General features: G+C 47.2%; 1 protein-coding gene across 3 annotated transcripts in view; it reads right to left on the bottom strand.

Moving 5' to 3' along the window:
- Positions 1 to 8560, bottom strand: part of LOC144773555 (ecto-ADP-ribosyltransferase 5-like) — a 99561-nt gene extending 91001 nt beyond the window's left edge. For 2 of the 3 annotated variants that reach the window (XR_013600006.1, XM_078658653.1), the window contains exon 1: positions 8354 to 8558. The gene's annotated coding sequence lies outside the window, so the exon portion shown is untranslated. Of the gene's footprint in view, positions 1 to 8353 lie in introns of all 3 variants that reach the window. The other variant, XM_078658651.1, reaches the window with a different exon arrangement.
- Between the last annotated feature and the right edge of the window lie 14973 nt (positions 8561 to 23533).

Here is a 23533-nt window from a genome sequence, read left to right as displayed (position 1 = left end):
GGATTCCCCAGTATGCATTTCTAGCCAAGCCACTGATACAGTTAACGACACAGGAGGCAGCCGTATCGACTGTCCTCCCTTGGACATCTGAACATACACTTAGTTTCAACGAGTTAAAGAAAGCCCTATGTCAAGCTCCAGTTCTAGCTACACCGAACTACAGTAAGCCTTTTACACTTTTCGTTACTGAACGTGAAGGTACAGCATTATCTGTTCTCACACAAGATCAAGCAGGACAATCCAAGCCCTGTGCTTACTTTTCTAGCACATTAGATCCAGTCGCCCAGGCGTTGCCTGCGTGCCTTAAGTCAGTTGCAGCCACCGCACTAGCTATCAGACAAAGTGATTCCATAGTTTTAGGACATTCCCTGACAGTACAAGTTCCACATTCCGTGGAAGTTCTTTTAAACCGAACCCAAACTCAGCACTTGACAATTGCACGTTTAACAGGTTATGAATTGACACTGTTCCAGCCACACATAGAAATTAGACGCTGCAACGTCCTGAATCCTGCTACACTGTTACCATCAGTCAGTTTGAACCCTGACCCACATGACTGTGTGGAAGTAGTTAACATTACGACAAAGCCAAGACAAGACCTGACAGACATTCCGTTACCAGATCCTGACCTGACACTTTATGTGGATGGTTCATGTATGAGAACTAGTACAGGAGAACTAGTCACCGCGTATGCAGTGACTACTGACACCGAAGTTATTGAAACACACTGTATTGATACCCTGTCCGCTCAAGCAGCAGAGCTAGTTGCTCTGACACAAGCCTGTATACACGCCAAGAACCTGAAAGTTAATGTTTATACAGATTCACGTTACGCATTCGGAGTTGTACACGACTTCGGAGTGCTCTGCCAGGAGAGAGGTTTCATGACTTCTCATGGAACCAAGATTCAGCATGGTCTCCTTATTCAAGCTCTGTTAGATGCCATACATTTACCGACATCCATTGCTATCATGAAATGCAAAGCACATACGAAAGTTACTGACATTATTTCCCAAGGTAACGATCTAGCAGACCGCACAGCCAAGCTTACAGCACAGACTCTAGACATTCCAGTTAATCAGACACATACTCCAGATCCGACTACATGCATGACAGTTAAGGACCCTACACAAGATGTCATAGATATCCAGTTACATGCTACTCCCGAGGAAATCAAGAAATGGTCCGAACAAGGAGGGGTCCAGACAGATCAAGGATGGTTAACAAAGGGTAGAGCCACATGGTTTCTCCCCGACTCTATGGTTCAAGTCATTATCAATACCGCACATAGTCCAGCACATTTAGGAGAAAAAGCTATGTTAGACAGTATCCAGAACATTTGGTTCAACAAGCATTTACGAGCTGCAGCCAAGCAGAAAGTCCGTACCTGTATGATATGTTGTCAGTTTAATCCAGGTAAAAGTGTCCCGGTGGAACAAGGTGGTTTCCAGCCCCCTGACCACCCTTTTGAGGTCCTCCAGATGGATTATATTCAAATGGAGCGATGTCGAGGTTTCAAGTATGTCCTTGTAGTAGTATGCGCTTTGTCCAGGTGGACAGAAGCATATCCAGTCCCAGATTACACAGCCGCGACCACTGCCAAGCAGTTGGTTCGTGAATTCTTCCCTAGATATGGACTCCCTAGAGTCGTATATTCTGATAACGGTCAGCCATTCTCCTCAGAGTTAATGAAGCATGTTTCCCTGTTGTTAGGGTACCAGTGGAAGTTCCATTGTGTACGCCATCCTGAAGCAGCCGGTCTAGTCGAGAGACATAATCAGACCCTGAAAATCCGTATTGCAAAAGTTTGTAAAGAAAAAGGTGTGGACTGGCTAGTAGCTCTGCCAGTTGCTCTATTTTATATGCGCATGGTCGCACATTCCAGATCAGGTCTGTCCCCGTATGAGGTCGTATTCGGCCGCCCCCCTAACATGTGGGGTACTCCTAGACCCCGAAGTATTACCGATGTTTCATGTAATATGTTGACAGATTACCTAGCTTCCTTGATGTCTGCCCTCAACTCATGTCGTTCACAGGTTGCCGCCGCCTTTCCAGACAATACCGAGGTGGCACCGCATGAAATCGTTCCAGGTTCCCTTGTGATGGTCCGGAATTTTGACAGATCAAGTCCGCTGGAACCTCGTTGGAAGGAGCCACGTCAGGTCCTCTTGACCACCCGTACTGCCGTCAAGCTGGAAGGCAGGAAGGGGTGGGTCCACCTTTCTCATGTAAAACTTTTCAATGGATTGAAACCCGTTTCTAAAAACATTTCCAAGGAGTCCCAGGATTTTAAAGACTGCCAAGACATTGTTTTAAAGGACTGTCCCGCAAAAGACATTGTTACAACCCCTTCCCTGTTAGAGAAAACTCCGCAACAGGAGTATAAGCAAAAACTACGGTCTAGTAAGTCAGTCAGTTTGATTGTATAAGTCCTCCCCTAGGTGAAACGGTTAGATTGTTTCTGACATGTATAAAATAGACCCCCATAGTGAGAGAGTCAGTAAAAACTCAATTCAATGTATCGTTTTTCTGAGTTTCATATTATTCATCAGCCTAATGATTTCCTGCACCAGTTATGCCTTTTTCCTATATTTTCCAGTTTCTCATGTAAATAAGTCTGCTAATGCTACAGTAGAGCACACGTTTAGTGATCTGCCTCCTCACGAATATTCTTACCGCCTCGCTATGCGTAATAATTCGTTTATCCGTATGTTACATTACTCACACCAGACCAGCAATGCCACTAATTGTTGGGTGTGTGGTCGACTCCCCCCTTTCCAGACACCGAAGGGAGTTCTGCCACTCTTTCCTTATCCTTTTTCACATAATGGTTCGTGTGGAGCATGGTCCACGTTAACGTCATCCGCAACAGATATGTCTTTTCTTAACAGTACATGTTTCCCAGACAAGCAAGGTCTCCCCCACAGAACCGGGTTAGATCTAGAAAATGAAGTGTATAATTTAGGTAATTATTCGTCGAATTTCATGGTCCTGAATGTTCAGTCTGATACTACTCCAGACTCACCTGCTATTTCAGTACTACCAGTCAAAGGCGAATTATGTGTCCGTAATTATGGTTCTGTACACGTAGGCCATAGTGAATGTACTACTGTTATTCAGTATAGTGACAGTGGGAAATCTATTTTTAAAGCCTCACGTCATTCTTATTTTGTTTGTGGTCCAACTGCATATGTTCGTCTGCCCCTCGATTGGGAGGGAACCTGTTACATTGCCTTCCTACTGCCGCCTGTTTTTCTAGCCCCACCTGACTACCATAGGAATTCCTTCCTAGTACATACTAGACACAAGAGAAATCTCCCGATTGTCGATTATACTGAAACTGCCGCAGAGCAATTCATTGATATAGATAAAGGTGTTTTCCCTTATTTAGGCACAGTTGTAAATAGTAAGCTAATTCGTAGGTTAACAAGAACCCTTGAAGCAGTAGTAGATGAGACTGCCTCCGCTCTAGGTAACTTAACTGAAGAGCAATCCTTTATGAGAATTGTCGTTTTACAGAATCGTCTCGTCCTTGACGTCATACTGGCCGATAGGGGCGGGGCCTGTAGAGTCCTCGGATCTAGTTGTTGCATTTTCATTCCAAATAACGCGCCGTCTGTTTATTCAGCTATAACCAGACTCCATAAAATTGCCCATCTGTTACATCAAGATCCAGGCACCTGGACATGGTCCGGTTGGTTCTGGAATATAATTTCCGCATGGGGATGGAAATTCCTGTCCTTTCTAAGTATTGCAGTAGCGATCATATTTAGCTGCTGCCTCTGTATACAATGTGGCCCTGCGATTTGCAGCATGTGTGCTACCTCTTGTATTCCTAGTCCCAAGCCCCGTTCTAAGTCCCGTTCCAAGATAATTCGAGACGAGCAAATGGTACTGTATGAAATGATAGATGGTATCATGAAAATTGATGTTTCCTGATGGAAACGTAGTGACAAGGAGGGAATGTGGAAAAGTAAATTTTGCCATGTTCTGTGTCCCTACGCCTCATCCATCATATGTTATGTGTGCATGAACAATATGCATATGTTATTCCCCATGTCCGATTAATGACGCAATTACAGTTGTGTCCACCTTTAGTATGTTAGTTTCCAGTCCTCGTGAATACTACGAATATCAGGCCTATGTAAAGCTATGTTGCCACGTTTCTCAGTGTGCACGTTATTCCATTATAAAGTCCCCGTTTCCAGGCCTCAAAAGGGCCCGGACCACAGATTCAGCTCCTGTCTCCTGAAGTCTCGCTGAGGAGCGATACAGCCCCCACCTGTATCCTCGACCCTTCACTTACTTCCTGCCTCGCAGTGCCCGGTGCAGCCTGGCTCTGCCTCTGAGTCTGCCAAAAGTATGTTATAGTTCCAGTTATCAGTTCAGTCCTCCTTCTCTGCATTCCTAAGCTACTGAACTGCATCAATAGTTCCCGTCATTGTCTAGCCTATGCGGCTCCACGTTAGAGAAATACTGTATTTAATGGTCATTTAGTATTCTTCATCACACACTACATGTAGAATAATGCATGGTCCAGTCTTAGAATCAAGTTAGCCTTTCCCCTCATGACTTCTAGTTTATATCAACATGTTCCCTAAACATCAGATACTAGATAGGGTTTAGGTACAAGTCGCTCCGACCCTCCAGACTTTAGTCTCTGCTCCTAGCACAGAGTTCATAGCCCCCAGCTTCTCCTAGTAATACGTCATTGCCAGTTTGCGCGCACCACCAGGTTAGAGGTCCCGGCTCCTTAGGTAGCCCCCTCCTATGTTTCCGCCCCATTCATGACATATTCTGTTACGTTTGCACCACATGTCTATGTATACGCCCAGTTACACCTACTTTTACTGTTATCTTTCGCGACTGTTACGCGTCACGCCTTCTGCTCCACCCACTGCTACGCCTACTGCAATGTAATGCTATGTGTTTGCGCTATGTATATAAGTTCATGTATTGTTATTAAAAGTTAGCGCGCTCATCCCAGACCCAGCCCCAGCAGCTGCTGGGCCTCTTTTCCCCTGCTGGGTCATCCTATGCAGGTTGTCCTGATCCTGTCCTTATGCTGTAATAAACCTGCAGAAACTCCTACTACCTCGAATCTTGACTCTTATTTATTGAGCTATCTGTTATGCTATATGCCTAGTCAAAAATAGGGTATTATTTATTTATTTACCACACCTTCTTTAATATATTACATAATGCTAACAAATATCCCCACTCTCTTGCAGCCATCTCTATGGATGCAGAGAAAGCCTTTGCCCGAATGGATTGGTCTTTTATTTTTCATACATTATCCTGGTTCGGTTTTGGCCCCAAATTAATTTCTTTTATTTCTGTATTATACACTTCACCCAAAGCTACCATTTTTACTAATGGTTCGTTCTCTGACTCCTTTGTGTTGCAAAGAGGTGTTCGCCAAGGCTGTCCCTTTTCCTCTCTCCTTTTCGTTTTAGCTTTAGAACCATTTCTAGCTAAAATCAAACAAAACTCTGAAATACATGGTTTCCAGCACGATAAACTACACGTTAAAATGAGTGTCTATGCAGATGACATTCTCTTGTTTTTATCTAACTCGCAACTCTCCGTTTCCAGCCTTTGTAGCGGAAGTTAAGACTTTCTCTTTACTTTGTGGTTACAAACTAAACCACGATAAATGTGAAATTCTACCCTTGAATATCTTTTGTTTTAAACAAGATTCTCTCTCTACAAATTTTTCATGGAATCCCAACATATTAAATATTTAGGTCTTATGTTTGCTCCCTCTATTAAGAAAACACTGTCCCTAAATATGACTTTTCTCTTCTCTACTCTTTCTACTTCTACTGCTAAATGGCATCCTTTATACTTATCCTGGTGGGGTAGACTTGATACCATTAAAATGATCCTGGCTCCCATTATTTTGTACATGATCTCAGCTATCCCTCTCCATCTTCCTGCATACTTTTTCAAAAATATTTATTCTACTCTGTCAATATTTTTATGGAACAAGAAAAAAACATGATGTCTTTCATTAAGCTAAAACGCCCTAAATCTCAAGGTGGGGTTAATTTTCCAGATTTTCAGCTTTACCATAATGCCTTCCTTCTTAAACAACTCTCTAAGTCATAAAAGGATTCTACTCCTAATCCCTCTCCTTTATGGGAGGACTTAGAACATTCCTTTCTATCCCTTTTTCCCTTGATGAATCCCTCACTTTTACTCATAAAGCTCAAATTCTATCTTCACCTATACATAATACTATCCACAAACTTTGTCATTCCTTTATGCTATCACACCTCTCAGCTAAGGACCAATTTCTTAATTCATCTATTTGGCATAATACATTCCTTAAAATTAACAATAAACTCTTTTTTGTAAGACTTGGCGAGACAGAGGTTTACTTTGGATCCATCAGTTATACTCAAACGACTCTTTCCTTACCTTTTCCGATGCACAATCACTTTATCAATTACCCAAATCCTCCTCTGTCAAATTTAATCTGTTAATCAAACATTTAACAGATTCTATGTCTCTTCTATCATCTATACCACACCCTTTATTACCACAACGCAACATTCTTTCCATTTTAAGTGGCCAAGCTACTGCATCATCCATTTACACATTCCTTACTGCACATATTGTACACAGATCTAAGACCCACACGGAGCTCCAATGGGAATCTGATTTTCAATTCTCATGGCCTACTGGAACAAATTATGGTTGAAACACCGCAAGATCAGCCAGCACTACACAAACGCTTTTTTCATATATAAATGTCTTCTGTTTACACCACTATCATTACATAAATTTCAACCCACACTCTCCTCAGATTGCTGGTCTTGTAATGCTTCTCACGTGGATTTATTTCATATGCTTTTTTCATGTCCCTATATACTCATTGGTTTTGGTTGAAAGTATGGTCTCAAATACCATTCGCGATACCAGTTTCCCTTTCTCCCCTGAAGCCGTATTTCTAGGCTCATTATCTGATACTTGACAAACCCTTTCTCATAACATGGACTTTGTGGATTTATTGATTGCTATTGCTTCCCAGCAAATTACAAAAAATTGGAAACAATCTACACAACTTTCATTTCAATCTTGGTGGTACAGTGTATGTTATAACGATCGACTAGATCATATCTATGTTTCTCCTTTGTCCTTACTGCTGAAAAGAGAACGCACGTGGTTTCCTGTGACTATTTACTTAGACGTTTCCGTACAAAGATCTACCCGTCATCACCCTTATTGGGAAGAAGTTCCCAAACCACCATGAATTGTTAATAATATTATACTAGTGTTTTATATCTGTAATTATATATTCTCTCTTTCTCTTTCACTTTAAATTGATATCATATTTCTGAGTTACAGAAATCTCCTGCTTTTCCTTTTTGATTCCTTTTTAAAGTGTATTAAGCTTTGTTACCATTGTTTCTCCTTTGCCTCCCTCCCCCACCTTTCCCTTTTCTCTTTCTCTCGTACATTTTATAACAATAGTTCTGTATGCAACTATTTTTGATTCATTACTTCTTGTTTCTGCATTGCGTAAGTTTTAATTCAGTAATTTTTTTTATTGTCACTTGATATCTATTTGATTGCTTATACTTGGTTGCATTTTTCCAAAAATAATATGTATGTTTAAAACTTAAAAAGCATTACTTTTGTGACGCTAACCCAGAGCAAAATGTTCGGGAATCTCCCCAAAGTCTTCCTAAATCTGGGCCAATATTTAGCATCCTTAGCATGTTTCAAAGGAGCACTTGAAGCACAGCAATCTGAATCTATTCACCGAAGCACTGGTATGCGCTGTCAAATTGAGAGCATGGTTTAGGCGCAAACATGACAAAGTAATATGCTATAATCTAATGTACTTCCTCTTTAAGAAATAAAAGTATATTCTGCGCCGTTTCAAACACCCCATTAATATTTCATTTTTGGGGGGGGGTTTACTTGTGAATTAAATACATAATTTAATAATCTGTATATCTGTTTGAGCATAAGTGGATCTGTGTTTTGAATATTGTTTTGAAGTTCAAATTGTAGAAACTGTTGAAGCCAGGATGCCCGGCTACTAGTTGTAATTCAGTGGGGGTCTGCTAAAATCAAAAAGTTAAGAACGATTTTTGTAATCTTTTCAGACTTAGGAGGGAGACAACAAAAACGTTTAGGGCAGGTGTTCACTGACCTCGCTGGCGGTAGAAACGATGCAGGCCAACTTCATTCAGGTTATTAATAAATCCGTGCTTGCTTTTATGAAAGAGACGGGGGATCACGGGACTGACCAGGGGTAGACGTGAGGTGAATGGGCGCGCTAAGATCAGGGAGTAAACATGAGGTGCATGCCCTGATCGAGGTGGGACATGGCACTTACCCTGCTCGTGTGACGCGTGGCGGCTGGGGGCCGTCTGCTGGCCCTCGGACAGCTCTCCTTTCGTGTGACGCCCCCGGGCTCGGATGCAGTCGGGTGTTTACAGCCCGCGTTGCTCTCCGTCGGCTGCTCGCGCTTGCAGTGTAAGCAGAAGCCTCGCTGTCCCTGGCTCACGTCCCCTCCCCGGGCAGCGCCGCGGGGCATGGCGGGCGGGCCGCGCCCTCTTCTGGATATCAAGGGCACGTTTTGGGGGGGTGGGGGGGGTCCTCTCTGGGAAGGGGACTGTTCCGCTATTTTGTTAATTAAGAAGCAATATTTAAAGCTGGGACATCCTGTTCTTGTGATATATTCGAAAATGTTTACATGCCACTGAAGTCAACTTACTTTACTCTGACCTTAGTACAGACAACCATCACTGCTATTATTAGAAACCTGACCTACTGCTGGTGTTGGGGTTTTAACTTGGCTTGTGCGGACAGACACCAAAAGTCAACAAGCAAAAACCTCACTCAAACTGACCTTGAAATGTCTGACCCCTTCACTCTTTTATTTTCAAACACATATTATGGATTTATCCCATTATAACTTGACAGCATCTTCTGCCAAGATCACTCATGGGCAGGTCCTTGGCTTGGCGTAGCCGTTGTCTGTCCACCGCTGTGCAGGTGCCTGGTACGAAGGTTGCTTCCTGGTGGCCAGTTCTGTTGGTTTGTAGTTGTAGATCGCTTCCACATTGCAGGATTCTGGCCATCGAGGAACCTAAGAAGTGGACTTTGTGAGGACGAAAGTCCTTGAAAGGCTTCGAAAGGTGAGCTTCATAAGCCAGTCTAACTTTTTCCAGCCACTCTTTCATTAGTTTCCTGGAGCGGGCAATCTGCCACTAGGCTTGAGGTACACTCGCAGTCTGCCCCAGCCACCTCACCAGATCGACCACATTAACCCCCGCACTCTCCCATACCGTGGGAAGTATCTACCCAAAGACCCCAACCAATGTTATCCCAATACATTTAGCCAACAAGGTCGTAATTGTTGTGGTGGTTGTTGGCCGCAGTTTTATTGGGATCATAAATCATATCTGGGTCATATACATGTCAACACAATATCCCATAAATTATATCTGGGTCATAAACGTGTCATACAACATGTCTGGGTCATAAATCATACATGCCATCGCCGTGGTCATAAATCATATCTGGGTCATAAATCATACATGTCATCATCATCATAAATCATCTCTGGCTCATAAATCATACATGTCATCATCATCATAAATCATCTCTGGGTCATAAATAATACATGTCGTCTTCATTGTCATAAATCATATCTGGGTCATAAACATGTCAATCATCATATTGTGCAGATCATATCGTGGTACATTCAGTTCGTAGATGGCACGCCTACCAAACCAGTTCTTTTGTTGGTCCGTTGGTATTCCTCATTGTCGTGTTACCTCAGGGACCGCCATTTTGGCCGGTCACCCACGCCCTTTGCGTGTATGGAGGGGTAGCTTCTCCAAGGAGTTAGGCCCCCAACTCGCTACCTTTATGTGCCCTGCCGTCCGGCCGGGTCTGGGCCGCGAGCGCCGTCTCCGTTCGCTACTCCCCTCCTTGGCCAGGCCACCTCACCCTGCCGTGCGGCATCCCAAAATGAGTGGCCTACTTCTACACACCGCCCTGTTGGTGTGTCTCCTTAGCCATCCGTTGTAACCATTCCCGTCAATGCTTGTGTTGCTGTCCAGCACTGCGACAACTACTGGTTCCTAGGTGTGGGTGGGTGGGTCCAAAAATTCAGGTGCGCCGCTTCCCCCGCTCCGCAAAATTAGGAGCTAACTGGGGGAGCGGTGGCTTATATCCCCCCACTTCTGCTCGTCCGTTCCTTGTAGCTGGCCCCCCATTGGTGGGTTTGTACCATGCTGTCCCCCCGATTGGCTGGGGGTTCCTTGGTGTCCACAGGATGTTCCCCTGCGAGGTGTTAAGTCCTCCTGCCGCTTCTGGGCGCCCAGAACCGGTTCTTCCACTGGGGCTCGGCGTGGATTAAGGCGCCGGCCCTTGAGCCTCCCCCCCCCCTTCGGGGGGGGTGCGGCGGCCTCTGCAATAACCCCCGCACTCTCCCATACCGTGGGAAGTATCTACCCAAAGACCCCAACCAATGTTATCCCAATACATTTAGCCAACAAGGTCGTAATTGTTGTGGTGGTTGTTGGCCGCAGTTTTATTGGGATCATAAATCATATCTGGGTCATATACATGTCAACACAATATCCCATAAATTATATCTGGGTCATAAACGTGTCATACAACATGTCTGGGTCATAAATCATACATGCCATCGCCGTGGTCATAAATCATATCTGGGTCATAAATCATACATGTCATCATCATCATCATAAATCATCTCTGGCTCATAAATCATACATGTCATCATCATCATAAATCATCTCTGGGTCATAAATAATACATGTCGTCTTCATTGTCATAAATCATATCTGGGTCATAAACATGTCAATCATCATATTGTGCAGATCATATCGTGGTACATTCAGTTCGTAGATGGCACGCCTACCAAACCAGTTCTTTTGTTGGTCCGTTGGTATTCCTCATTGTCGTGTTACCTCAGGGACCGCCATTTTGGCCGGTCACCCACGCCCTTTGCGTGTATGGAGGGGTAGCTTCTCCAAGGAGTTAGGCCCCCAACTCGCTACCTTTATGTGCCCTGCCGTCCGGCCGGGTCTGGGCCGCGAGCGCCGTCTCCGTTCGCTACTCCCCTCCTTGGCCAGGCCACCTCACCCTGCCGTGCGGCATCCCAAAATGAGTGGCCTACTTCTACACACCGCCCTGTTGGTGTGTCTCCTTAGCCATCCGTTGTAACCATTCCCGCCACGCCGCAGGGAGGCGCACGTCTTCCTGCGGCTCCCCCCAGCTCCCGTGATTCTTGTGGCTTACGTGCGCAATTGCGTCACCGGACGGCACCTCGCTGACTCTCCTCCCCCCTTTCCGCCAGCTACACTCGGTCGTGGCCGCGAGGGTCTGGGCGACCTTGGCATACCCCAATGTGCAAGCCGCCACACATATTCTGAGCCGGCCTTGTGTACTTGTGCGCAGCTGTGCTTTTCCCTTTATTTGTGAGGCCGGCCCCCCTTGTCCACGCCGAGGTGGGCGCAGGATCCGCGCTCGGGGCCACTCGCACCCGACGTGACAATCACCTCGTTTCCTTGCAGTAATCAATGGCAACACGTGCCCGGCAGCCCTCTGCCTTCCGCTCCCCGTTTTTTTTTTTTTTTTTGGGAAATCGCTGCTTGGCTCTGTCCGCCGCGTGAGAGCGGCCTGTGTGCGTGTTTATCATCACATTCCTCTACAAATCGATTAACCACTCTGGTGCATTAGTTGTACGCCTGTACACAGCCCTTGCCTGGCGGTTAGTCATTTCCTTTGGCCCGGGAGACTAAGTGATTTGCCCAAAATCACAGGATGTTTGAGCCTCCTTGTCGAGGCTGGACTGTGGTTTATGGTATGCTCAACCTGCCCACTGTCTGGATTCCTTCCCTCACGCTCGTGCAGCGCTCCCCTTTTTAACAATTGCCTACCTCAGACTTGTAGCGGACCCGGACTGCCGGAGCGGGCCAGGCCAGCCACTCTTTACCGGGCATGTTAATTAAAAGCATTGTTGATCAAACGATATCACACATCCGAATGCAATATGCATGTCACTGATAACATTTCTCTGAGGCGTGGGAGCGCTTTGCATGCGCACCTTGTTTTCATTACACATTAAGGCACAGGAGGGTTAACTTGTTAGTTGTAGGGAAATAAATAAGGACGTGTTGCTACTCTGTTTTCTTGAGGCTCAACCATTCCTCATGGTGGCCTAGGCCACTCGCTCTGGTTCACATATGTGGCCACGGCTTGCCGGCCGGGCTGTACCTGACTTGTTAGCTCCCTGGCCTTGCTAAGAGACTCGAGCAGGGAAGGCTGTATGACTGCATTTCTTGGTGGCATTGTGTATACCCAGTTGCTCCAGCTGCACTGGCTGGGACCTCGATGTGGCCTCTGCCTAGAGAAAACTGGGGCCTGGTGCTTATTCCATCTATCTCTCAGGCCCAGTGCCATCGCTCTAATTTAGTTCTTTATTTATTTATTTATTTATTTTTTTAATTTGGAAAGAATTCCTGACTGTATTCCTACCTACTGCTATGCAACGTGCATTAGCGAGGGCCCGGATATCGTTCTGTGTTGCTTTTTTTTTTTTTTTTTAACACTCCTTTGTCTTTATTATCAAGTAATAAAGCACTTTTTACTATGTGACTTCACAATACCAGTTGTATAAAACATATTGTGCTTGGTTAATAGACTGTGGTGGTGGTCTGTACTAATCTGGACAGGTTTTGCAAGATGTCTATCTCGCCTCTTAGCTCACTAATGCTTAATGTTTTAAACTATCACGTTTAATGGGTACCTTTCAGTGCAGCGCTATACCGTGACAAAGCGGTACCAGAGCCTCCGTGTGTTGACAAAATACCCTCTTTGGGACCTTGCAGAGGCTTTTACTTATACTTTTTCTTGATGCCTTTTGTATGGCTACATAAGCATTGGCTTGGGCTCTAAGATTTGAGCCAAAACCCCTAGCGCGGCTCTGGGTATCTATGTTAATTGCTGGCTGTCCCCCCTCTGTTCAGGCCCTTCATAAAACAGGCTTCGGGAGTGAAAGCACAGTACTTCCAGCAAGTCATTATTTAAGATTGAGCAACATCTTCAAAAACACTTTTTTTTTTTTTTTTTTTTTTTAACTGTACCCCAGTGCAGCGATGTCTATGTCCAGTGCGTGGTGAAGGGGGCTCTTATATCCCCATGGCCCTTACTCGTCAGGGGCTTATGTCGTGCTTGGTAAGCTGGCCTCGCGAGGTGGCTACCCTGGGTTGCGTGTCTGTAGAGAACATGTTCCCCACGGATATCTCGGCGCTATGTAAAAGGTGGTGTATATTGTTATGAATAAAACTTTTTGCCATCACGGAGCTAGCACGAGTTCCACATGAGTATCCCTGACTGACTTTCAGCTTCCGCATTATACCCGTCCCCACCCTGCTGGCCTTTTCATGAAAGTCGGGTGGCGATTATTTTTTTTATTTTTTTTTTTTAATTGCGGGCATGCCACTCCCCCCGGTCCTGCCTGCTTGGGTTCCAATCTGTGACACCTACTTACCTCCTTCAAGCACTCCCTCTGCCAAGCATGCTACTCACTCCCTTGGGGGCTCTACTTGCTTTAATCCATTTGCACAGAAACCTATTTACATAGTTTTCCGCGCCGGGTGCTCCGTTGTAAAAGGCCCTCATATTGCCATATCGTTACCCAGACGCGTCGGTGCTATATACCACCTCCTCTTTCTAAGAGACACCTCCTCTTTCTAAGAGAAGTCCTCGTGAAATTAAGTCCGCTGTACCCGGAACTCCTGTGGTACCGAGGGAAAAGCCCGTCTATAGCCTACATAAGCAGACAGCTGCTCCAGGTTATTCACTCTCATGCCATGTGATTTATGTATTCTTTAGAAAAAACGCTCTGCAACGCGCTGCAATTGGTCTCGCCTTAACACTCTGGTGTACAGCTGAGGAGGTAATTCCCCTTTGCCCGTGAGTCATCAAGGGCAACTCCTAAGTACCGCTTGACCGGCGCGGTTTCCTGTGTTTCTTTTTTTTTTTTTTTTTTTTTATTAAAATCCATAACAAGGAGCGCAGCTCTATTCACCCGAAGTTCCCGCCTTAAAATAAAGTGCCTTGAGGTTATTTCGCTTGCAGAGAGGCGCTGCGCCACCACATAACAAGGAGCGCAGCTCCATTCCCCGAAGTTCCCGCCTTAAAATAAAGCGCCTAGAGGCTATTTCGCTTGCCGCGAGGCGCTGCGCCAGAACATTCTGACAGTGAAACCCTCTTGGTTTGATCATCATCGTTCGAGTTTACTTTCTTTCCTGGGCCTAGCTTCCTCGTGTCGAATCAGACAGACAGGGAGAGGTGTGTTTTATGCTTTCCTCTTAGCTGCTGCAGGAAACCTTTCACTCTATTGTATATAAATTGCGGAAGCAGTAATTATTGGCCCTTTAACTGGCAGGCGCTGCTCTGTGTATTATCTTTAAAATGAAAACTCTTACTTCTTAACTAACTCTGACGTTCCCATTCTCACCCCCAAAAATTGATGAAAGTAGGAGTCGCATGGACGGGGTTTGAGCCTGCAGTTTACCCTCAGCTGTCTCTGTTTGGCCCGCGTGGCCGCAGGAGGCACACAACTCACTGAGCTATAGCGCCCTGGATTATAAACATTTAATTTTAATTTCTCCCCAGATTCTTCAGCCTATGTAACGGTGCCCCTGAAGGGGGGGGATCCTTACCGGGGACTCGTGCTCCATCTTGTAGGGTGTCGGCTCTGGTCCTTGTTCTCCCCATCGGCCCGTGGCCCCCGCCGCTGCTCCTTGGCACGCTCGCGCTCTGCTACCGGTGGGATGTCCCTTTTCTTCTCAGTCGCTCGCAGCCGAGCTGGTAACCCACCGAGCCGGTGAGGAGTAAAAGCTCTTTTCAAACTGAACCGAGGGGCCACCGCCGCTTAGTACGTTCGCAGGAGCCGATCGCGCCCTCTGACCTCCTGATGCAGCGCCTCCTGCTCACACGGTTCTTGTTAACGCAGGTGACTGTTTGTGCACACATCATAACATAACGTCTATTTTTAAAGCGACGTTCACCCGTGGACATCTTGGAGCTAGGTATCAGATGTTAATTGTTACCCAACCCCCTGGTACTCACTGTTTCGACCGACTAGCTGAAATGCTGAGTGATCTTCGGGGATTTGTACCTATGGCCACGAGGTCGGACACGGTACCCCGCAAGGGGGGCATTAGTCCTGTAAGCCGCCAGGCCCCGCAGCTACCCCCCAGCGGCACAGTGCGCGCTGAAAAGGTGAAACGAGAAACCGTAGGCTCTACCGGGCTTGTGGCGGCATAGCCACGTGCCGGTCCCGGATTCGTGGGAGCGTCTGGGTGAATACTTGCTCTGCTACCGAGAGCCTTGCCGGCGCACCGATGATCCTTTAAGTCCAGTGATGGTCCGTCGTCCGTCGATGGTCTGTAGTCAGCTGGTCCCTCCGACATAGCTTCGCCTCGTCTGCAGAAGTCCAAAAATTCAGGTGCGCCGCTTCCCCCGCTCCGCAAAATTAGGAGCTAACTGGGGGAGCGGTGGCTTATATCCCCCCACTTCTGCTCGTCCGTTCCTTGTAGCTGGCCCCCCATTGGTGGGTTTGTACCATGCTGTCCCCCCGATTGGCTGGGGGTTCCTTGGTGTCCACAGGATGTTCCCCTGCGAGGTGTTAAGTCCTCCTGCCGCTTCTGGGCGCCCAGAACCGGTTCTTCCACTGGGGCTCGGCGTGGATTAAGGCGCCGGCCCTTGAGCCTCCCCCCCCCTTCGGGGGGGGTGCGGCGGCCTCTGCAATTTTTGTTGTTTTGGTTCCTATAATTGAACAGAAAAAAGTAGAGAGAAGCGGTTGCACAGAACGCTAGCGAACCATCCAGCCTCACAACCCTAGTAATATGGCTAGATCAGGGGATACGAGGAGAGCTGGATATGGTGGCTTGCCTCTGGTTCTCCTATCAACACTACAGCCACTTCTCTGGCAGCACTGAGAGGGAAATGCGCTGCTAGCAGAGAACTGGTGATTTACAGGAAGTGAACACTGCCAATGAACCCACCTGCTAGCGGAGACACCAAGATAACCACACTCTGAAAGACGGACAGGAGGACGCCCCGCCTTGAATGTTGACTAACTGGACCTTGGGATGGGTGGACCCGGTGGGGGGCTTAGGGGGGTTTAGAAGGGGAGGTGGTTTGTTTACAAGTTATAAACAATAATAACGTGCTTCATGAGAATGATGCTTTTACTGATTGATTGGTTCGATGGGCGCCTCAGAGACCACCCGTAGTGGTTCGGTAACCCCGGACGGGGGAATGTACTACTTATTGTATGGGGTGGTCCATGTCTAATACCGGGCTGAGAGGAACAATGTCAGTGCAGAAGCAACCGAAGGAAACACGATGATCCCCACGCCTTTGTATGTCCCGCTTGGGCTTAGTGAATGTCTGAGCTCCAGGCACAGTGACATGGGGGCCCGCAGGTGCCATCCAAGCTGTGATCAGAGAATGAAGGGACCCAGAGGCATCGCCCAGGTGGGTACGTGAAAAGTAGGTGAGACACTTGGAGCCAGATTTACTAACCCTTGCGTTGTCCTTGCATTACGCATGGGCTTACGTTAGACTTGCTAAGCCACGCAGTCACCTTGCGCAGCACTGATTGGTTTAGGAAATCAGTAGTAAAGCAAGGCAGCACAAGTCACTGCCTTGCGTTACCCTGCGTTGGGACGGTGTTCAATGGGTGGATCGTGGGTGTTCCCATGCATCAACCCATGGATTTTGGCGCTGGAAGGAATTGGGTTGTTGGCTGACCGAGGTGTGAGCTCTGGTCAAGCAGCCACCACAATCCTAATCAGCATGAGGCACAAGCCAACCCTAAATTAACCTGTGCTCAATCCTCTGGTAGCTTGGCATAGAGCAGTCAGGCTTAACTTAGAGGGAAAGTGTAAAGTATTTGTGCAACCCTTCAAACAGTAATAAAGTGAAAAACACCACAGCAATTTAGAATATTAGAGTGATTATTTATAAATAAAACTAACCCAAATTACATAAATCCAAATATTAGAATAGGAGATATGCAATTTAAAAGATTTTTGTGAAAATAGCATAAAAAAGTGCAAAGCGCCAACTGTGGTTATCTGGTCGCACCAGACTGGGACAGAGTCACAAGTTCAGGACTACCGTGATGGTTTGCATCCTGGCTTCAGGGACCCAGGTAGGCCTGCTGAACAAAATACCTTTAATCCTGGTTTGTAGAGGGTTGCTAGGATCTGCATCTAATATGTGTTGCACAGCCAAAGCAATCAATCAATCAATCAGCATTTGTATAGCACAGCGCTGTCACCCCATGGTGCAGGTTTTTGTCGAAAAGCCAGGTCTTTAGTTTCTTTCAGAAGTCCACTAGGGAGGGTGCTGTTCGGAGGTGGATGGCAGGTCGATCCAGGGTATTGGCAGCGATGTAGGAGAAGGAGCAGCCTCTGCTGCGGGTGTGATGGATGCAGGGGTGTGCATGAGGGCAAGAGAGGAGGAGTAAAAGTGCTTTGCGGTTGATGGAAGTTCAGTCGATCGTTGATGTAGTATGGTCCTTGATTGTGTAGAGGTTTGTAGACTTGCATGAGGATCTTGAACTGGCATCTCTTCTGGATGGGGAGCCAGTGAAAATTTCTGAGGTGGGGGCGATGTGGGTGTTTTTGCGGAGGTCCAGGATGAGAGGAGCTGCATTCTATATGGTCTGGAGTCTTTTGAGGAGCTTGCAGGAGATGCCTGCGTAGAGAGCGTTGCTTTAGTCCAGGCAGCTGGTGACAAGGGACTGGGTGACAGATTTTCTGGTGTTGACTGGGATCCATCTGAAGATTCTGCAGAGCAAGTGGTGTGTGTGGAAGCAGGAGGAGGTGACTGTGTTGACTTGTCGTTTCACAGTCAGTTTGCTGTCAAGGATGATGCCTAGGTTACATGCATGGTGTATAGGTGTGGGTGCTGGTCTGAGTTCTGCTGGCCACCATCCATGGTCCCAAACAGGGGTGCTTTTCCGAAAGATCAGTACTTCTATCTTGTCGAAGTTGAGTTTGAGGCAGTTGTCTTTCATCCAGTTGTCTACGTTGGTCATGGCGTGGTAGAAGTTGGTTTTGGCGTTAATGGGTCCTCGGTGAGAGAGACGATTAGTTGCGTGTCATCAGCATAGGAGACTATGTTAAGTCCATAAGATCTGCCAACCCCTGAGGGGGAGGGTCAATCAGGTGTTTAACAGGGTGGGGCTGAAGGAAGATCCTTGGCATATGCCGCATATGATGTCCTTGGGTTCGGAGGTGAAGGGAGGTAGCCGGATGCGTCCTGTAAGGAAAGAGGCGATCTACTTAAAAGCGTTTTGCTGGATGTCGATGTTGTACAGTCTGTCGGTGAGGGTGTGATGGGAGATGGTGTTGAAAGCAGCAGAGAGATTGAGGAGGTGCAGGGCCATCATTTCACTGCGGTCGAGGAGAGATCTGATGTCGTCCGTGGCAGCGATCAGCGAGGTCTCAGTGCTATGGTTGGCACAGAATTGTGATTGTGAGGCACCAAGTAGGTGGTTTTGTTCCAGGTGTTGGGTTAATTGTTGGTTGATGTCTTTCTCGAGTACTTTGGCTGGGTAGGGGTGTAGGAAAATAGGTCGATAATGTTTGAGATCGCTGGGGCCAGCGGAGGATTTGTTTGGAGGGGTCTGACCTCTGGTTGTTTCCAATTGTCCAGGAAGGCTGTAGTAGAGATGGAGGTGTTGGTGATGCTGGTGAGTTCAATGCTGATTAGGATGGTTCCAATCAATCAGGTGTTTGTTAAGCGCGACTACTCACCCTTAAGGGTCTCAATGCGCTGGATGGTGGGGGGGGGGGGGTCGCAGGTTCCAGTCCATCAAGAAGGGGGTCTGTTGAAGAACCAGGTTTTGAGGTTTCTTGCGAAGATGGTGAGCGATGTTATCTGTCTGAGGTGGAGCGGAAGGTCATTCCAGGCTCTTGCCGCGCAGAAGGAGGAGCAGCCTCCCGATCTGGTCTTTCTGGTGCGGGGGACCACAGCGTAGGAGAGCTGTGCTGATCGTAGGGTCCTTTGGGGTGCGTGGAATTTGAGTCGGCTGTTCAGGTATGCTGGTCCGGTGTCGTGGAGGGTCTTGTGAGCGTGGGTTAGCATCTTGAAGGTGACTCTAGCTTCGATGGGGAGCCAGAGGAGTGTGCGCAGGTGCTGGGAGATGTGCCAGTGTCTTGGCAGGTTGAGGACCAGTCTTGCCGTGGTGTTTTGGATGTTCTGTAGCTTGTTGGTGAGGTTTTTGTTTATTCCGGCATAGAGTGTGTTGCCGTAGTCGAGCCTGCTGGTGACCAGGGCGTGAGTGAGGGTCTTTCTGTGTTCGAGGGGGATCCATTTGAATGTCTTGCGTAGGAGGCGGAGGGTGTAGAAGCAGGAGGACGAGACAAAGTTGATCTGGCGGTCCATTTTGAGCTCTGAGTCCAGGATGATTCCGAGGTTGCGTGCGTGGTCCGTGGGGGTGGGTGGGTATCCAAGGGCGGGGGGCTACCAGGTGTCGTTCCATGCATCAGGGTTTGGGCCCATGATGAGTACTTCCGTTTTGTTGGTGTTTAGTTGTAGGCAGCTGTTTTTCCATTTGGCGACGGCTTCCATGCCTTCTCGAAAGTTGTGTCTGGCGGTGTTGGGTTGGTTGGATAGGGAGTGGATGAGTTGTGTGTCGTCTGCATATGACACAATGTTGAGTCCATAGGTTCTGACGATTGGGGGGAGCGGAGCCATGTAGACGTTGAAGAGCGTAGGGCTGAGGGAGGACCCCTGGGGGACTCCGCAGGTTGTAGGTGTAGGGTCCAAGAGAAAAAGGGGGAGTCTGACCCACTGCGTTCTGCCGGAGAGGAAGGAGCAGATCCAGTTGAGGGGCTTGTCTTGCATCCCTGCGTCATGGAGTCTGCGTATTAGGGTGTGGTAAGAGACTGAGTCGAAAGCGGCTGAGAGGTCGAGGAGGGTGAAGGCTGGTGTGTCTCCTTTGTCCAGTAAGGTACAGATGTTGTCAGTTGCGGCGAGGAGGGCGGTTTCAGTACTGTGGCTTTTTCTGAAGCCGGATTGGGAGGAGTCGAGGATGTTGTGGTCTTCAATGAATGTGGCGAGTTGGCTGTTGATGGCTTTCTTAATTACTTTCGCTGGGAACGGTAGCAGGGAGATGGGTCTGTAGTTTTTGAGGTCAATGGGGTCCGCCGAGGTTTTCTTCAGGAGGGGATTGATCTCAGCGTGTTTCTAGTCGTCAGGGAACGCAGCAGTTGCCAAGGAGCGGTGGATGGTGTGGCAGAGCATGGGTGTGATGGTGTCGGCGGCAGGGGTCCGAGGGGGCCCCGGAGTGGATTGACTTCATCGTCTTCAGTGTGTCTTCGGTGGGGATGGCTATCCAGTTGTAGATTGCTGGCTTTAGGGTGTCGGGGTGGTTGGTGAGGGTTCAGTGTGTTGGTTGTCTTTGTCGAAGTTGTCGAAGATTCTCTTGATTTTGTGGTGGGAAAAGATGCTGTGTTTGTTGCAGAGGTCTTTTAAGGGAGGGATGTCGGTGGACTCGCTGGTTGCTTGAGCAAACTCCTTGATGATGTTGAAGAGCTTTTTGCTGTTGTGTGCATGAGTGGAGATTCTGTCTTCAAGCGCTTTTTTCCTCGTTTTGTTCAGGTATCGCCTACGCAGCGCGCATGCACTTCATAGGCAAAATACCTTTAGTCATCGGCACAACTTTTCAGCTAAAAACGTGCACACTTTCCATTGCCTTCAATGATAACGCGTGCACGTTTAGCTATTCCCTTGCGGGAGCGAGCTTTGGCAACATATGTTTGCTAGCAACCGCTGGCAACATATGTTTTCTCGCTCCCGCAAGGGAAGCGTAGGCCCCCTCCTGTCTCCCCTCCCCCTGCTGCCTCCTTTCAGCGCGAGGCACCCATGCTTGTTACGGCTATGTTTAGAAACCTTTGTTGTCAGTAAATGTCACCCACTGATCAAATCTAATGTAGTAAATAAATAAATTGATGTTGATGAAGTCAACCTTATTAAATTTAAAGTGTTACCTACATGACGTATGTTTGACGATTTACTTGCCATTCATTAGGATGGCCCGGCTCGTGCTCTACCTCAGGGCCAGGCTGGATTTGTTGCTTCTCTAACTCTACAGCAGAGAGTGTCCATTCTGAGTTGGTGCGAGGGAATTCTGGCCACCATGTTGGAGAGGAGCTGGTGTAGCCACTCCAACTGTCGACTTTGGTAGGGTGGGGGCCTGGTTCAATCCCGATCTCAGCTCAACACTGTGTGATTCTGAGCAAACCACTTATTCTCCTTGTGACTAAAAATGAAACAAGTTGCTGCAGTGTATTATAAATATGCGCCATATCCCTTGGGCCGGGTTTGTACTATAAAAAAACACAAACAATGTTTTTTTTTTCCTTTTTACCAAGGTGTGTCCTGAGAACCTACCATATGGCGTTCTTTCTTGGAGTTAAATCGGCAGACACTGTGGCAGTCTAGTGGCCTAGAATGGACACCTCAAATTTGGTGGAGTCAAACAACTACCTGTGTTTAAGGTCCTGCCCCCAGTGATATATCCTCCACCCCGGGATTCCCATAGGTACACTCAGTAGGGTGGTTGTAGCACCGTCACTGTCAGATGCTCTGTCACCGCCCAACCAGAAGTCAGGACCAGGGTGTTCTAATGTCACCTGTGCTCTGTTATATAAGGACAAAGACCTTTTATTGCGCTCACCCTTCTGGCGCGCATTGTTCAGCATGGAGATCAGAGCGCCTGACTCAGCTCGTACACATATTATGTTTTGTTATATACGTTACCAAGGCTGTGGCAAATAGGATTTTGCTTTAACCCCTTCAGTGCTGCTCGAATTCCTCTGCAGTGCTGAATGTTCTAAAGAACCTATGGACTCATGACAGAACGGTTCCGTCATGAACACAGGCCAACCGACGCTCATGACGGAACCGTTCCATCATGAGCACCGAAGGGGTTAAAAGGAAAAGCACAGGGGCACCATTTTTTATAAATATGTTCATCCATACTCCCTAAATCAAAGAGTTTGTGTAAAATGTACAATGCGTATAAACACGAAGAGAGTAAGGGATTGTCGGGATTAGACTCCCATTCCCCTGGGGTTACGTATCAAAAACAAAAGAGGGAGTATCCCCAGGACACAGCGTCCTAGTGACTTATAAAAGTGGAGAGAGAAATGTAGCAAAGAAAGAATCCTTTCTTTGTTTAAGAAACCTCTCACTCTCCAACCTGGTTGGTGACATGCTTCATTATCGGGGTCCACCACAGTGGCCGAGTGCCACTTATGTGTGCTTCGACACCTGTAACTACAGCGGTGCAGGTTTTTTTGAACGTGTGAGAGTTTAGTGAATTGGTGAGTTTAAAGATTGTCTTTGTAGTACTCCCTAGTATTTATTCTGGAGTCACAAGACAAAGATTAAAAACCAAGTGAGATACTTATGTTGGCTTTACTGGCCAGAAAGTATCAGTGTATTAGTGAAAAAATGTGGTCAACATGTTTCAAACTTAGATTAACGTTGTGAGGTTTTCGTCAGAACCAAATGCTTGAAACGAGCGGTCTACGCACGCTAAGGCGCACCCTACCCTGATTCCACAGAATCGCCAGACCGTGTACTTACGGTTCAGCAAACTCACAGCCTTTTGTGTAAGGATAAACATTTTGGGAAACTAAGTGGAGTTTCGCCCCATGGAAACCGTGGGGGGGCTTGTTACAGAAACATTGTCTGGTAACAATGCAGCCCGCAGGAACACCTACGGTCAGTCCTCACGGAGTCCACTCCTTGAGGACTGGCTGTAGGTGTTCCGGCGGGCTGCATTGTTACCAGACAATGTTTCTGTAACCTGTCCATAAACAGCGCCGACATGGCGGGCGAGTTGCACAACAATGCGTGCCGTGCCATGCACTGCACTCACACTAGGGCTTGCTGTACAGATTTTAAGGAGCCGAGCGCAGGAAGCCAGTCAGCTCCCAGGAGGCTCCGCTGGCGGCTCGGCCTCATTGAGGGGAAGGATTGTTTACCTTTTCAAAGGGAGGCGGCTCCCCGTATCCGATGGCCGGCTACCAAGTTGTTTGGCCTAGTTCCGTTCTGCTTAATAAGCTGAACACACTCAAACGGCAGCCTTGGCGAGTGGAGTCGAGATTTCATGTTAACTCATTTGATATTGTTGCTGATGGTTTTTTTTTGCTGTCTGAAGTCAGTTTTTTTGTTTGTTTGTGGGTTTTAAAACCCTTTTATGTGCTTTTTGTCTGGGAAGCATTATTTAATGCATCTAATTTATGTTAGTCTCCGTCTTGTCCATGTAATATTTGACCTTTATTTTCCTTGTTAATAAATATTGTTTTAATGTTGCATTTCTTTCTTTTCTAGTCTTTCTATCTCGTATCATTAGCGCTTTCACAACTTTGGGGCACTCTTCCATGGTCATCACAGCAACTGTGTGCTAGTGTCCTGGTTTGTTCAGTCATCCAGGGTC

Source organism: Lissotriton helveticus, chromosome 8 (genome assembly GCF_964261635.1).
Source record: "Lissotriton helveticus chromosome 8, aLisHel1.1, whole genome shotgun sequence".
Taxonomy (NCBI): Eukaryota; Metazoa; Chordata; class Amphibia; order Caudata; family Salamandridae; genus Lissotriton; species Lissotriton helveticus.
The sequence above is the reverse complement of the archived record's forward strand: the minus strand, read 5'-3'. Positions and strand labels throughout refer to the sequence as shown.